The sequence below is a fragment of the Mustela putorius genome, unplaced genomic scaffold, assembly GCF_011764305.1.
Source record: "Mustela putorius furo isolate JIRA1106 unplaced genomic scaffold, ASM1176430v1.1 tig00000407_pilon_pilon_pilon, whole genome shotgun sequence".
In the NCBI taxonomy this organism is placed as follows: domain Eukaryota; kingdom Metazoa; phylum Chordata; class Mammalia; order Carnivora; family Mustelidae; genus Mustela; species Mustela putorius.
The window spans coordinates 23144760-23154555 of record NW_025421373.1 but is presented as its reverse complement, the minus strand read 5'-3'; positions in this window follow the sequence as shown (position 1 = coordinate 23154555).

Genomic DNA, 9796 nt, shown 5'->3' with positions numbered 1-9796 from the left:
AATCTTAAAAAACAAAAAAAAGATTCTTCAGGCAGCTCATTGTGGTCCATATGACTTAAGTTGTGGTCAATGACATGTAAGGATAATTTGTGTATGCAATTTGCAGGAAGTATCTTGGAATTATTAACTATAGTCACCTACATTATATCCCCAAGACTTACTATAAGTATAGGAAGTGTCTTGTAGGGGAAGAGGCATACCATTTTAACATTTCCTTTATATAATTGCTTTCACATCCCTACTGGAACCTTTCACCTTATCAGACAGGCTCTCCCTGACCATCACAGATGAATTAGTGTTCCCCACCTATCCCCCCACCTAGCCATTATTTTCAAGATATTTAGCCATTTACTTGCCATATTCGTAGCACTTAACTCCACCTGATACATACATCTAAGTGTGTGTGTGTGTGTGTGTATGTATTTGTGTGTCTAAGTCTGATGGTCTTCCAACTCTGAGCGTGCATCAGATTCAGGAGGTCTGGGATGGAGGCCTAAAGATTTGCATTTCAAACAAGAGGTAGGTGCTGCTGCTGTCAATGGTCTAAAGACCACAATTTGAGAACCACTGGACATGGCTTTTTACGTTCACTGCTCTATCCCAGTAGCAGGAACGGTGCATAAGTGGTGGTCCTTTGTAGCTATTTGTTGACTCAAATTCCTGGCATTACCTCATTTAATCGCTTTGAGGTAAGTACTGTTATTATCCACATTTTACATATAGGGAAACCAAGGGTCAGAGATAAGTGACTTGTGCAGGGGCACAGCTAGAAAGGAGCAGAGCTGGGATTTAATGCTGCGCTTGTCTGTAACCACAGATAGTGCCCTTTAATCACTACACTGTCACACGGGCAGGTGGGGGCTCCTGGGGCTCCTGGGCAGGTGGGGGCACAGTCTGACTGGCAAGGAGGTACAGGAAGGGGATCCGCCTATCCTCGCTTCTGCAAAAGACAGGGAAGTAGATGGCAGCAGTCCTGCTCCTTTTTTTTTTTTTTTTTAAGATTTTATTTATTTGACAGAGACACAGTGAAAGAGGGAACACAAGCAGGAGGAACAGGAGAGGGAGAAGCAGGCTTTTCGCCAAGCAGGGAGCCCCGACAGGATCATGACCTGAGCCGAAGCAGGCACACCTAACGACTGAGCCACCCAGGTGCCCCCAGAGCCCTGCTCCTAAGGGAGCCTAGCAGCTGCCCTTACTTGTGGCACTCACTTATGGGTGAGCACTAGGTGGCAGCATCATTCTGATAGGAAGCTGCCTGCTTGGGATAGTGATGGTGTCTAGGTTCTGATCGGAGTTCTTGCCACCATTAGTTCTCCCGTCCTAGGCATATCCCATGGGCCTATGGGTAGGTCTCAGATTCCCCATCTTTACAGAGAAGAGATCAGATCTCCTTCATCTCCAAAGCACCCTTGCAGCTCAAATACCACCTTGAAGAGACAGGTACAGGCACTAATATTCAAACACCCCAAAACTAGTTATACTATTGTTTTCTCCCCCACTGGAAAAAAAGTGCAACCACCATCACCCCCAAAAAACTACAAAAGTCCCGCTATAACAGTAATGTCCAAAAGAAATATAAACCACAAAACTGAGCCACATGTAATTTCAAATTTCCTAGACCCATTAATAGAGTAGAAAATAATATAAATTGTAATGTATTTTATTTAATGCAGTATATCCAAAATATTTTCATTTCAACGTAGTAATATGAAAATTATCAAGGATTTTACATTCTTTTCTTATTGTAAGTGTTTGAAATCCAGCATGTCTCAATTAGACTAGCCATGTTTAAGACTTCAACTGCCACATGTGGCTAGTGACTGCCCTATTAGGCAGCACAGTCCTAGAATATTCATGGCAAATGTTTGTTGAGGTAGGAACTGTGGCTGAGTGTTTTATATGCATTATCTTAGTCCTCACAGCACCCAGTGAAGTAAGCAAGGTTATTATCCTCTCATTTTTGCAGATGAAGAAACTGAGCCTCCATGACACTGAGTGTCTTAGGCAAGATCACATACTGCAAGTAAGCAGAAGAGTCTAGATTTGAGCTTGGCTCTGTCTGTCTCCGGGAAATGGGCTCTTCATCATGATATAATCTAGCCCTGCTGGTAGATACTCAGTCATGGGGTCCCACTGACAGGGTTCCAAATCCAGGGAGTGCAAAAGCCTGGAGCCAACAAGAGGGCCTGTGAGGGTAGGAGGCGAGGCCTTAAGCTGTCATTCTCCTACCCTAGTTGTGTATTTGGCAACGTTGAGCTTGGCTGGCAAACCACCAGTGACTCCGTCAAGGAGAAATCATGATCTTAGGAAAATCATGTTTGCATGATGAGTAACTGAGCTTACCAAAAAAAAAAAAAAAAAAAAAAAAAAAAAAAAAAAAAAAAAAAACCCTTGCATCGGGAGCAAATGAAAATTGAGAACTGCAGAACAATAGGATTAAACTACAGGTGAGTTCAGAAGAATGGGTTGACGTTGTAGCAAGTAAGTGGTAGGTTTCCCTCAGGAAAAATAGTGATGTTAATAACCAAAATTTATTATGTACTTACCAAGCAACTTAAATGTAGCATCTTACGAATCCTCATAATCACACTAGGAAATAGGTACAACTCTCATTACCATGTTACAGATGAGGAAACTGAGGCACAGGACTCTCTAGTTAGCAGAGTTGAGATTCAGCCACAGTAACTCGGTCTGGAGTGTGTGTTTTGGATTGCTGTGCTTTCCTACTGCCTAGAACAGTCTGCTTCTATCTCTGGAGGCATGCAAATAGATTATCAGGGATGTGAGGAAATGCTCAGAAAAGGTCGTTCCTGGGTAGGACAGGAGCCTGGTGAACCGATACTAAGCTTGTCTGGAGAGTGAGTGTGGAAATTGCCCACCTGAGACAAAGATAGGGAAACAGCCACATCTGCCTTTCAAATCTCTCCCACGGGAATTAGGGGTACAGGAGGCGTGGCCAAAGTGAATAAGGGGTCTTTGGAGGCAGCATGGCATGGTAGTTAAGAGAGTAGAATCTGCAGACAGCTCAGACCTGCATTCAAATCCCAGCTTTGACACTTACTAGTATCCTTAGCTTATACTTATCTCATTAATCTCCCTGAGGCTCCTAGGGCTGTTTTGACAATGAAATGAGAAACCGTGTTATGGGAATCCGTTATACTCACTCACAGAGGTGAGACACCAATGGGGATCAAAAGCCAGGAATGAAGGCCTTGGTGTACTTCGGGAAGTTTCACTTTTTCCTCAAATCCAGTAGACGGTGCTGTCAGTGGCAGCCTTTGCGCAGCGAGCTGCCATGCTGAGGCAGGAGGGCTGAGTCCTGAGGAACAGCACGGAGGTGTCGGGGCACTCGTTTGGCTGCCATGGAGGGGAGACCCTGGGGAGGAGGCTGTGTGACAGAGTAACCTTGCTTGGGGGGCAGCTTCTGCAGAAGACCCTCACTGTGCAGGAGCTGGGCAGGACACTTCTCAGCCCCCTCCGTCCCCATTCCCTCTTGAGTCATTCCCATCCACAAACCTGCCCCAAAGCCATGACCTGAGTCCTCTTCCGGCTGCTGCCCCCGCCCCCCCACCCTCCACCGCCCCGTGCTGCCCCTTGCACACTGGCGCCATTTCTCCCAGTCACCTTCTGACCCAATTCACTGATCTCGTGTCTCCATCTCCCACGGCCTCCACGTGGCCATGCCCAGGGACCTTCTCCTCCACCTTGTCCTCAGCACAATCTGCCACAGTTAACACTCCTCCACTCCTTTACTGGGATCTGTGAGCGCACCCTCTCCTGGCTTTCCTTCTCTCTGAAGGCTCCTCTACGCTGGTCAGGGTTGCTCCTCCATCCAGTCTCTAAATGTTGAGGGTCCCTAGAGCGCAGCCCTAGTCCCAGGGTTGTAAATTCCATCTGCAAGTTGATCATTTACAAAAGTCTGTGTTCACTCTTTTTTTAAGTTTCAGTCTGGTACCATCAGACATCTACTTGATGTCTGTGTGGGGGTGTCACACAGAATACAGCCAAAACCAAACTCTGAAGTCTGCCTGTTCCAGAATGTGCTCTTCCATCTTTCCCATCTTGAATGCCACCATCTATTGTGCCCCAAACCCCGGCACCATCTTTGATCTCATTCCCAAAGCAGATGCTGACATCTCTCGCTTCAAAACAGCTGTGGATTCCATCCACTCTCAGTCTCCACCACTACCGGAAATCACCACCATCTCTCATCTAAGCCACTTCACGCCTAGCTGGTCTCCAGGCTCCCACTCCTGCTCCCCTTAAATCTGCACGCCACACATCATTTTTAAAACATTAACCAAACCCAGCCCCTTCCTGTCTCACACCCTCTGCTAGCTTCCCATTGTTTTGAAATAATACCCACTAGCACCCAGGCCTGCATGATCTGGCCCCTGCCTAGCCCCTCAACAACATCTGAAACCACTCTCTCCCTTCCTCAAAATGCTCAGACGTATGGCATTTCTTTCTGTTCCTCAAATGTGCCAACGACTTCCTATTTCTGTGAATGACATCATCTTCTCTGTCACCCAAGCAGGAATGCTCCGCAGCATCTTGGTCCCATTCCTTTTTCCAGAAAGGCCCAAGTCCAGTCTGGCCCAAGTCCTGTGGACTTTCCTTCTGACCTTTTTACTCTTCGTCCCCATTCCTCAATGTCTCAGCCACAGGCTCCATCAGGCCTTGCCTCTCCAGCTTGACTTGTCACGACAGTCTTCTAACTGGTCTCTCTGCCTCCAGATCGATCCCTGACCCCTAAGCTTAACCCCAGTCCCTGGTAGCCTGGTATCTGATTGATATCTGAATCCTGCTCCACCCTCTGGAGACTGGGGCTCAGTCCTCGCCGGGTGTCTTCACATGCCCCTGTATCCTAGTGCCTGGTGTAGAACTGGTGCTTGGTACATATGTGTTGGATGAATGAGTCATGGGGAGGACTACTCAGTCTGTCCTGCTCAGAGGCACTAGCTGAGATCACAAGACGAAAGGCTATTTACCTGCCTGCCAGATGGCACACCCATGTGGGGTGTGGACAGAGCCGGACATGAATAGCCTGCCTGTCACCTGGGGTAGCTCTTCCTTCTCCAGGACTTAAGGGACTAAGGAGAAGAACAGGGCATGCCTGAGGCCCTGGGCAACTCACCTCCTGGCCTACCCAAGTGAACTGGCAGGAACTCACACCCCTGGAGCCTAGAGTATCCAGGCCAAGGAAGGGCAGGCATTTCAACGGACCAGCTCGAAGGGTACAGTATGAGACTCCCAGGAAGGCCCTGGGTGGGAGGATACACAAGCTTGAACAGACAGGCTTGCTGCTCCCTTTTGTTGAGCAGCTTCAAATCTCTGGACACGGTCAGGGTCCCTGATTCAGATTTAGCAAGTTTGCAGGAAAAATCACATTGAGCTACCAAAATTTTATTGCATAGTTAGTCTCTATGTCAGGCATGTGTATGCTAGCTCATTCAATTCTCCCAGCAACCCAGTAAGATGGGTTCTGTTGTATGTCTATTAGATTCTATTGTGTGCCTATTTTACAGATGAGGAAAGGGAGGCAAAAGGGAATTAAGTAATCTACTTAAAATCGCATATCTAGTAAGTGGTAGAGCTGGAATTTTTTCCTATCAAAACAGACAAACAAACAAACAACTTTTGATAATTACTGAGAAAGTCCAAAAAAAAAGCACACATTATGTGTCTATGCTGTGAAAGAGCCCACTGTCCTCACAAGTGTCAGTGTTAACAGTGATGGGAATGTAGTGTCTTCTTAGCAGCCAGCACAGTGCCTGTATAGGATTTGTGTACAATTGCCTTTTTTCCCAGGACCCTGGGATCATGACCTGAGCTGAAGGTAGGTGCTTAATGACCGAGCCACTCAGGAGCCCCTAAAAGTGATCATTCCTAAACCCATAACAATAGTTAACTATTGTTAATTTTACCTAATATCTCTCTGTATCTTTCTTCTGAACCATTTGAAAATATGATGCAAACATCATGTCATGTCACCTCCAAGTATTTCATTTAGCCTTCAGCGCCTAAAAGGAAATATTCACTTAATGGCCAAAAATTCTATTATCCCACCTAAGAAAAACTGTAATTCCCAAATAGCCTCTAATATTCTATCCAGATTCACATTTCCTCAGTTTCTCAAAAATACCTTTTGTAGCTTTTCTTTTCAAACCAGAATCTTGTCAAGATCCACAAATTGCAAGGATGCCTTGGTGGCTCAGTCGGTTGGTTAAGTGGCTGCCTTCAGCTCAGGTCATGACCCCGGCGTCCTGGGGTCAAGTGCTGCATTGGACTCCTTGTTCAACAGGGGGCCTACTTCTCCCTCTGCCTGCTGCTCCCCCTGCTTGTGCTCCCTTTCTCTCTGACAAAGAAATAAAATCTTAAAAAAAAAAAAAAAATTCACAAATTGCATCTTGTTATTACATTTCTTCAATCTTTTTAAAAAAGATTTTATTTTTATATAATCTCTACACCAAACATGGGGCTTCAATTCCCAACTCTGAGATCAAGAGTCCTATGCTCCACTGACTGAGCCAGCCAGGCTCCCCTACATTTCTTTCTTTGTTTTTTAAAGATTATTTATTTATTTGAGAGAGAACAGAGTGAGCAAGTACATGAGCAGGGGGAGGGAGGGAGAGGGAGTTACAGGCTCCCCACTGAGTGGGAAGCCTGATGCAGGGCACAGTTCCAGGACCCTGGGAGCATGACCTGAGTGAAGGGAGACACACTTGGCCGACTGAACCACCTAGGTGCTCCACCCCTACATTTCTTCAATCTTTTAAAATATAAAACCCTGTCTACACACATATCTTTTTCATGGCATTGGCCATTTGATGGTAACAGTCACTGTCTTGCAGACTGTCCCTGGATTATTTCCTCATGCTGTCATTTCACTTGTTCTTCTACTCCTTTAATTACTGTAAACTGGAACTTAGGGGTTTTTTTGTTTTTTTAAAGATTTTATTTATTTGATAGAGAGAGGGAGTGATCACAAGTAGGCAGAGAGGCAGGCAGAGAGAGGAGGAAGCAGGCTCTCCACAGAGCAGAGAGCTGATGCGGGGCTCGATCCCAGAACCCTGGGATCATGACCCGAGCCGAAGGCAGAGGCTTTAACCCACTGAGCCACCCAGGCGCCCCTGGAACTTAGTTTTAAAGGTAGATTCAGGTTAATGAATTTTAGAAAAGATATTTCCCGGCTGATGCTGAGTTTTATACCCCATTAGGAAACATAACGTCAGGTTGCCCCGCTGTTGGCAATACTAAGTTTGATCACTTGGTAGTGACAGCAGTAAAGTGCCTTTCCCTCTCTGCGACCAGCAGGGACCTTCGGGATGATACTGCAGTGTGTGGATATCCTGTCACTCTCCAATCTTTCATCTCATGGTTTTGGCATCCATTGGTGACCCTTGCCTGAACCAGCTATTACACTGGGCTTAGAAAAAGGTGATTTTCTAATTCTATCTTTTCTTTTCTGTTAGTTTTCTGACATTCTTCTGTAAAGAAAAATTTTTCTTTATCGATTAGGATTGAACAATAGTTTCTTCCAAAGAGGCAAGGTAAATTATTTTAATTGGTTCTGGAATTGTTCCATATTTGGGTGGCAGGTGCCCATTCAAGTTGGATCCTGGATCCTTCTTTTTCCTCTTTTTTAAAGGAGTTCCATTAAAAATTTTTTTTTTTTTTTTAATTTAGACAGAGAGCACGAGCATCAGGGAAGGGCAGGGGGTAGGGAGAGAGAGAATCTCAAGCGGATTCTGCACTGTGTGTGGAGCCTGACTCGGCTCAATCTTATGACCCTGAGATCATGACCTGAGCTGAAATCAAGAGTCAGACTCTCAACTGAGCCACACAGTTGCCCCAGCTCCTGAATCCTTCTGACAAATCCCAGTAGTCCGAGCACTTCCTTGCTTTCTGGGAAAAAAAGATGTCTCCAACACACCTATCTGTATTTTCTTTTCCTCTGCCCTGTGATCCAGCTATGGGAACTTGGATGTGAGAAGTCTGCCCCAGAGCTCTTTTGTTTAACTGCAGGGGCCAGTCTCAGCACTGACCTTGCTGTGTGACCTTGGGCCAGTTCCTTTCCCCTTTCTGAGCCAGACTTTCTCCATATGAAAAATGGGGGAGCCAAATCCTACCTTAACCCTGTATCTCTCTAAGGATGTGTTAGATACCAAGCCTTTCTACTTTCTATTACTTTGTCTCCTTCCCCATGCAAGGAGAGACGGGTGGCACAGAACTGTACTGGGCATTGGGGCCTTTGTGACATTTGGGACTTCTTCCTTTAGAGAAGATGCAGGGAGCCCTCTCCCACCCATCCTGGGGAAACTGGGTCTTGGGGTCCACCCTCCTGGCTGGAATTAGTCTACAGCCTCTTCTGGGCAAGGCTAGGTTGACCTTTGGGGTCATCCTCCGCTTGACCTAAGGTGGTTTCACAAGGGCAAGTGTTTAGGCTGCCATTTTGCTGTCACAATCAGCTTAGAATCAATTGACTTTGATGCATTTTTTTTTCTTGATTTTAAAATTTAGTTTTACTTTGTATCCAAGCTACAAATTTACATATTTAAATAATCAAATACTTCTATAAGGCTTGCTGTGAAAAATAACATTTCCTCACCTTCCTCTTTATACTGCTTCAAACTTTTTTAGCCAGTTCCTTTGGTATTTATCTCTGTATCTCTGAATAACTTCTGGTATTACTTCCCGATTTTTCGATTTTAAACAATATCTGGTTGGTTTTTCACAGTGGAAGAGGAAGATTGAGCCCTCTTTCCTCTTCTGTCCCTCCGTGTCACTCTTTCTGTCCTCTCATCCTCCCTTACGTCTCCGTGGTGTGGATGGTTACGTATGATCAACTTTCAGTGTTCGCCGTATTAGGTCTGTGTGTATACCATTCAATTTGAACCACACAGTGTACGAGGATTACTCTACATTTCCTATATAACTTTTGTTTTCCCAAGACTTAATAGTTGTCTTGATTTTTCACTTATTTAATTTCTTTCTTTTTTTAAAATTAGGTTTTTTATTTTAATTACAGTATAGTTAACATGCAGTATTATAGTAGTTCCAGTGGTACAATATAGTGGTTCAATAATTCTGTACATCACTCAGGGCTCATCCTGATGGGGTACTCTTTAATCCCCATAGCCTCTTTCACCCATCCCCCACCCACCTCCCCTCTGGTAACCGTCAGTTTGTTCAAGAGTTAGGGGTCTGTTTCTTGGTCTGTCTCCCTCTCTCTTTCTCTCTTTTTTCTTTGCCTTTGCTCATTTTCATAGGTTTCTTAAATTTTACCAACAGTGAAATCATATATTTGCTTTTCTCTGATTGACTTATTTGCTTAGTATTATATACTCTCTAGCTCCATTCATGTTGTTGCAAATGGCAAGACTTCAGGTTTTTTTACGGCTGAACAATATTCCATTGTGTTCCATTCCATCTTCTTATCCATCACCTTTTGATGGACACTTGGTCCTCTTCTATAGTTTGGTTACTGTCAATAATGGTGCAATAAACAAAGTTGCTTGTATCCCTTTGAATTAGTGTTTTTGCCTTTTTTGAGTAAATACGTAGTAGCGCAACTGCTGAATTTTAGGTTAGTTCTATCTTTAACTTTTTGAGGAAACTCCATGCAGTTTTCCAGAATGGCTACACCAGTTCACATTCCCACGAATGGTACATGAGTGTTCGTTCCTTCATTTACTTAATTTTCTATGAAATTATCATAATTTAATCGTATACTCTCCAAAAATGATCTAAATTGCCTCTCAGTACATCCAGGCATATTAGATATCTATCAAGT